We start from the raw sequence: 6,942 nt of genomic DNA on the forward strand, positions 1-6,942 counted from the left end.
GATGGTTTACAACCTGAAACTAGTAGTTCACTTAGTCCTGTCAAGTCTGAGGAGTCTGACTCTCCTTCCGGACTGAGGCGTTCAGAGAGAAAGAGGCAGAAACCACAACGATTTGCAGATGAACATTTTAATACTGTGTATGCCAATAAGGCGGTTTTTGAGCCAAAAAGCTACAATGAATTTACCTAAGCACCAAGCTGTAAATTGGTATAAAGCTATGGACTCTGAGATAGCTTCTTTAAAAGAGCATAACACTTGGTCTCTTGTAGCTCTAACCCCAGATATGAGACTTATAGATTCAAAATGGGTTTATAGAGCTAAAATGAATGACAAAAATGAAGTTGTAAGGTACAAGGCAAGATTAGTCGCTAGAGGTTTTCAACAAATTCCAGGTGAAGATTATGATTTGTGTTATTCACCAAGTGTAAAATATGAAACAGTTAAGCTCTTGTTAAAAGATGCATCACAACATGGACTTTCTGTTTACCACCTAGATATGAAAACTGCATATCTGTTTGCAGATTTAAAAGAACAAATTTTTATGCGTGTTCCTGAAGGCATAGACGCCGCTGAAGGTTTGGTATGCAAATTAAATAAATCCCTTTATGGTCTGCACCAAAGTGTGAGAAATTGGCACCAAACTTTAGCAAAAGAATTGCTGGATATTGGTTTTTCACAAGGAAAGGCAGACATTTTTACTAAAGCACTTCCAAAGGTTACACATGAAAAACATGTACAAAGTATGCTTTATGTTTTTGTTCCACAATGATGAACCGCAGGGGAAATGTTGAACTGTTTCTTTAAAATGTAAAGGTTCATCATTGTTTCACCCAATGTGTATACCTTTAAGGGGCCAGAGCAAGGGCCAGAGTGAACTAACGAGATCCAGCTTTACAGCTGCGATGCATAGCAGGTGCTGCTGAGTTGCATTGATTAAGCTGTGTTGGTAATTGGCTGCAATATATAAGGAGCAGCACCTAGCTCTGCCATTTCACCCTGGGGATGGGTTGGTGGTTGGGTCGTGTTTGTTTGTAGATGTATTTGGTGTATAAGGAGTTTCTGTTTTTCTTATTAAAACCTTGTTTGAGTTAATTTTGAGTCCCTTCTTTTTCTAATGCATGCTCTCCCCAGCAAGCTCTCTGCAGCGTTACTACAATGCAAAAAGCCAACAGCTTCGCCTTGGTTTATGAATGTTTTGGAAGTCAAACAGACTTCCAGAACGGATTCCATTTGACTTCCGAGGTACAACTGTACAGTGGTACCTCGGGTTAAGAACTTAATTTGTTCTGGAGGTCTGTTCTTAACCTGAAACTGTTCGTAACCTGAAGCACCACTTTAGCTAATGGGGCCTCCCGCTGCCGCCGCTGTGCAATTTCTGTTCTCATCCTGAAGCAAAGTTCTTAACCCAAGGTACTATTTCTGGGGTTAAGCGGAGTCTTTAACCTGAAGCGTCTGTAACCCGAGGTACCACTGTAGGTCACCAAGTGTCTCTAAGGCTCCTTGATTGCCTGTTGATTAGAAATAGCAGCAACAACTCCTTCTCCCACCCTGCAGAAATGAAACAAACAGCTTCTGAATGTGAGAAAGCACAGTGGGAAACCAGGACTGGACTCTTGTGTGAAAGGGCTGTAATCAGGGTGCCATCTGCACTATGCATTTAGCACAAAGTAATTCCACTTTAAACTGTCATGGCTTCCCCCAAAGAATCCTGGGAACTGTAGTTTGTTAAGGGTGCTGAGATTGTTAGGAGACCTCCCTATTCCCCTCACAGCTACAGTTCCCAGAGGACTGAGCATGCTCAGTTTTTCATGGAATACCGACTGATTATTGGTGGGATGGAAAAACATGGGGGCAGAGAATGGAATGGAGTATCCTGGACAGGAGTGTTCCACGATGCAACTTTTTGCTTCAGCTCCCACTATTCTCTTTCCTTGCAGAGGCACCAGGCCTTATAAACAACCCTGGACCTGGCAGCTGACATCACTGAGAAACATGGGATAGCAGTGTGTGAGTGACCCCTGCCAAGCCCCGGAGTTAAGAGGGGTGATGGCGTCCGAACGCAGGGATGCCGCTGTCTGGGCTGTCCCCCGAGATGCCCTGCTGGAGGACACAGTGAAGACGGAGGCCCAGGAGTCTGAACCAGAGGAGGCTGCAGGGAGCCTCAAGGAATTGTGGGAAGGGACCATAACAGAGCACATTAAGCAGGAACCCGAGGAAGGGCCTCAGGAGGAGTGCTGGGGAGCTCAGTCTCAGGGGATCCTGAAGGCTGTGCGGTCTCCGCAGCCTGAGCCGGGAAACCTGCAGCTGGCCAGCAACGGGCCAAGGGACGCTCAGGCTTCCTTTGAGGGCCGACCAGACATTGGGCGAGGCAGGGTGATCCGCCACCTGCCTGGCCCTGGAGGAGACGTCCCCCAGCCCATCCACAGCGTTTTGGCCCTGGGTCGTGGGGAAGTGAAGAAGGAGGCTCCCAGCCAGGAGGTGGAGCGCCTGTGCTTCAGGCAGTTCCTCTACCAGGAGGCCGAGGGGCCGCGAGATCTCTGTGGGATGCTGTGGAGGCTCTGTCATCGGTGGCTGCAGCCGGAGAGGCGCACCAAGGAGCAGATCCTGGAGCTGGTGATCCTGGAGCAGTTCCTGGCTGTCCTGCCCCCGGAGATGCAGAACTGGGTCAGGGAAGGCGGGCCGGAGACTTGCGGTCAGGCACTCGGCCTGGCGGAAGATTTCCTGGAGAGGCAGCAAGAGAACGAGCACGAAATACAACAGGTGAGATCAGGCATAGGCAAACTCGGCCCTCCAGATGTCTTGGGGCTACGGTTCCCATCATCCCTGACCACTGGTCCTGCCAGCTGGGGATCATGGGAGTTGAAGGCCAAAAACATCTGGAGGGCCGAGATTTGCCTATGCCTGCCCTAATGGTTTGAAAATGGGATCTGGCCGAATCAGCAGGGGTTGGCTTCATTGGCAAAGTAGAACCTCCAGGTTCTGAGGCAGTGTACCTTAGAACGCCACTTGCTGGGGGAAGACTAAGGATGGTGGGCAACACTCTCTCTGCCCTAACGGACCAGCTTCCACTGCTGTGAACAGGCAGTCAGTGTGGTCTCTGACCCTTCAGGGCTCTGTATCTGGCATCTTGAGAGAGGAGAGAGAGGCTTTGTGGATGGTTTCCTGTGCTCCAGTCCCTGTCTTGAGATGGGCTGCCACATTCTGCACCAGCTGGTTTAATGCATCCCCCTTCAAAGACAGCGCAGAGGACAGCCTTTGCCTGAAGGAGGTCTCCTTGAGAGTCTGGAGAGCTGCTGCCAGTCAGTGTAGGCAATACTGTGAAAGATGGGCCAATGGCCTGACTCAGTCAAAGGCAGGGAGCCTGTAGCCCTCCAGATGTTGCTGGACTCCCACTCCCCTCACCCCTGGCCATGCTGGCTGGGGGCTGATGGGAATTGGAGTCCTGTAGCGTCTGGAGAAGCTCCAGAGGTCCCCCACCCCTGAATATCAGGCGATTCGCACCCATTTCTTTGTCTTGTTTTTTCTGCTGTTTCAGGTCCTCTGGCCCTTCAAGGAGAAAGCGGATGATTCCCCTGAGGCCGACAGGGCTCTGTCAGACTCCGGCGAGTGGTCGCTCATCAGAGTGGTCAAGCAGGAGGATACAGCTGCTGATGCCCCTTGGCTGGGTAAGGAGTCTTTGGCTGGGGGGAGTTCTCTTGTGGAGCAAGTTATGGAAGTGAGGGGCCATCACAATAAAGGCTCTGGCCGGAGATATACTGCCCACCAATCTAACTGACCTTAGAGGTGCACTAGCAATCAGGATCTCTGAAGCCACTCTTAGGGCTTGTGTGGGTTCCTGTAGGCTGTCCTTCAAATAACTGGGCCCCAAACCCCTGATTTGGTTGTTATCCAGGCCCTCCTTTTTCCTTGGGGAAGGAAAATCTCTCTTTCTAAGGATCCCTCCGCCCCCCCAACAGATGGTGAGGAGAAGAAGATTGTGCCAGTCAATTCTGAAGAAGCTGAACCACATTGGATGCTGCCAGGGAGAGCAGAACAGACTGTATCACGATATGCCGACTGGGGAGCAGCATCCGAAAACCAGCAGGAAACTCACCCCCATAATGAAGAAGGCAAATCCATTCCTTTCCAGTTCCCTGCCATGCCAGTCCAGCAAAGGTTCCTCAAGGGTGAGACATGCGCTGAGTGCGGAAAATCTTTTCGCTGCAAGGCGGAGCTCACCAAACACCAGAGAATGCACTCAGGAGAGAAACCCTACATCTGCTCCGACTGTGGGAAGAGCTTCTGCAGGAGGAATGTCCTAGTTGCACATCAGAGAATCCACACCGGGGAGAAGCCCTTCAACTGCCCGGACTGCGGGAAAAACTTCAACCAGCGATCGCATCTTACAGCACATGAGAGAACCCACACGCAAAAGAAGCCCTTTGCTTGCCTGGACTGCGGACAGAGCTTTAGTAGGCGCACTGGGCTTGTGTCTCACCAGAGGATCCACACGGGAGAGAAGCCCTATCGCTGCCAAGACTGCGGGAAAAGTTTCAGGCAGAGATTTGATCTTATTCGACATCAGAGAATCCACACGGGCGAGAAGCCACACCAGTGCCCCGACTGCGCCAAAAGCTTCAGGAACAAATCCGCTTTCCTCGTGCACAGACGGATCCACACCGAGGAGAAACCGTACCCTTGCTCTGGGTGCGGGAAGAACTTCCGTCACCGCACCAACCTCCTCGCGCACGAAAGGATCCACACGGGAGAGAAGCCCTACAAGCGTGGAGAGTGCGGGAAGAGTTTTGGTGACGGGTCGTCCCTCATGAAACACAAGCGAGCTCACACAGGCGAGAAGCCGTACAAGTGTGCCGAGTGTGGGAAATGCTTTGTCGTTCACCACAGGACACACACGAGGGAGAAACCGTTTCACTGCTCGGTCTGCGAGAAGAACTTCAGCCATCGCTCCAACCTTCTCAAACACGAGAGAACCCACACTGGGGTGAAGCCATACAAGTGCCTGGAGTGCGGAAAGGGCTTCACTCAGAAGCCAAAACTCCTCGTACACGCGAGAAGCCATTTGAAAGAGGAAGGGGAGATTGACTAAGAGGGTGGGGAGAACTACCTCCCCGGTTGGAAAATAAAATAAGGTCCTGAGTTTTAGAGATCTCTATTTTGTTGCCGTTTGCCACTGTTATTGAGTGGCAAAGAGGAAAGTCAAGAGAAGTATGTGCTTTTTATCTGTGGCATAAAAGGAAGGGGAGGGTGTCAGGCTGCGGTCAAATCTCATAAAAGATGGAGAGACCACCTTGAAAAGGTCCTTTCCGTATCATTCAGTAATTAAATTAAATTAAGAATACAGTCATACCTCATGTTACGTTCCCTTCATGTTACGTTCTTTCAGGATATGTCCTGCGGCGACCCGGAAGTACCGGAAAGAGTTACTTCCGGGTTTCGCCGCTCGCACATGTGCAGATGCACAAAATGATGTCACGCGCATGCGCAGAAGCAACGAATCACAACCCGGGCGTGCGCAGACGTGCCACTGCAGGTTGCTCTCTTTTCATGTTGCAAATGGGCCTCCGGAACGGATCCCATTCACAACCAGAGGTACCACTGTACAGTCGTCCTTGGATCTGAAACGCCTTGGCTCCCGAACTACCAAAACCTAGAAGTGAGTGTTCCGGCTTTCAAGCGATTTTTGGAAGCCGAATGTCTGGCATGGCTTCTGCAGCTTCCGATTGGCTGCAGGACGGTCCTGCAGCCAATCAGAAGCCGCACCTTGGTTTTTGAACAGTTCCGAGGAGTCAAATGGACTCCCGGAAGGTATTCTGTTCGAGAACCAAGGTACGACTTTATCAGGAAAGCCAAAGGTCTATTTAGTCCAACATCAAGTTTTGCACAGCTGAGTTTCGTTTCTTCTTCAAATGTCGCCGTCCCAGGAAGCTTTGCCCCAAAGCCACTCACAATGAACATTAATGTCTTCAGAGTATACATTACAGTTAATTTATTTTAAAACAAAAACAGAAACCTGCGCATCTGCTGCAACAAATGTCAATGGTGGGGGGGAGGTGTCCTTATTCCATCATGTGTCACCACCTCGTGGGAAACGCAGGGAAAGGAGAGCAGGCTGCACCGGTCAGTAGTCAGTGGCCCTGATAGTGGAGCCAGAGTGAGTCCTGTCTGATCTTTGAGTGGTCAATTCCACAGGCATGTGTTATTCCAGCTGTTAGTATCCAAGGAGAGAAATCAGATGCACCTGGTGCTGAAATGACGCTCCTTGGGGGAGCACTGTGTATTTGGGGTGGGGCTCAGGAACACAGGGAAGGTGACCTGCGTAATGTATGGGGCAGCACAGCCCATGGGGCCCCTTCCGGAAGCTGCCGAACTGCAGCTCCCACCCTCTCTGTCCCCTGGCCATGCTGGATGGGTTGGAGGGAAGTTGGAGTCCAGCATTATCCAGAGGACACCCCATTTGATGCCCCCGATAGACAGAATTCAGCCTGTGAAGAAGGAACGTTAATGCATCCACTCAAAACACATTTAACTGAGCAAAAGCCCCGCTCAATGCAATAAGGTTTACTTCTGACAACGGGTGGAGATGGCGAGGCTGTTTCTACAGAGGGCATTTGAAGATGATGCCCTGTTCAATTTCTTTTTCTCTCTCTTCCTGTCTGAGGTCTCCAGAGCAAGGAGCTATCCTGCGTGACATGGGTCAAGGGGTTGGTTTTTTAGTCATCTATTAATGCAATGATGCATGCATTTTCACAACTGCATAAGGTCTTGTGGGGAGAGGAAGGTTTCCTAGAATTACAGAGTTGTGAGGGACCCTGAGGGTCATCTAGTCCCACCCCCTGCAGTGCAGGAAACATTTGCCCAACGTGGGGCTCAGACCCACAACCCTGGGATTAAGAGTATCGTCCTCTGCCAAATCAGACACCTCAAATGGAAAACAAGATTGAG

The 6,942-nt window shown here is 50.4% G+C and overlaps 1 long non-coding RNA gene across 1 annotated transcript in view; it reads left to right on the forward strand.

Moving 5' to 3' along the window:
* The window catches only part of LOC310671206, a 103,262-nt gene that overhangs the window by 69,485 nt on the left and 26,835 nt on the right, over positions 1-6,942 (forward strand). The window lies entirely within an intron of this gene.

The sequence above is a fragment of the Podarcis tiliguerta genome (genome assembly GCF_965153285.1).
Source record: "Podarcis tiliguerta genome assembly, chromosome: 2".
NCBI lineage: Eukaryota > Metazoa > Chordata > Lepidosauria > Squamata > Lacertidae > Podarcis > Podarcis tiliguerta.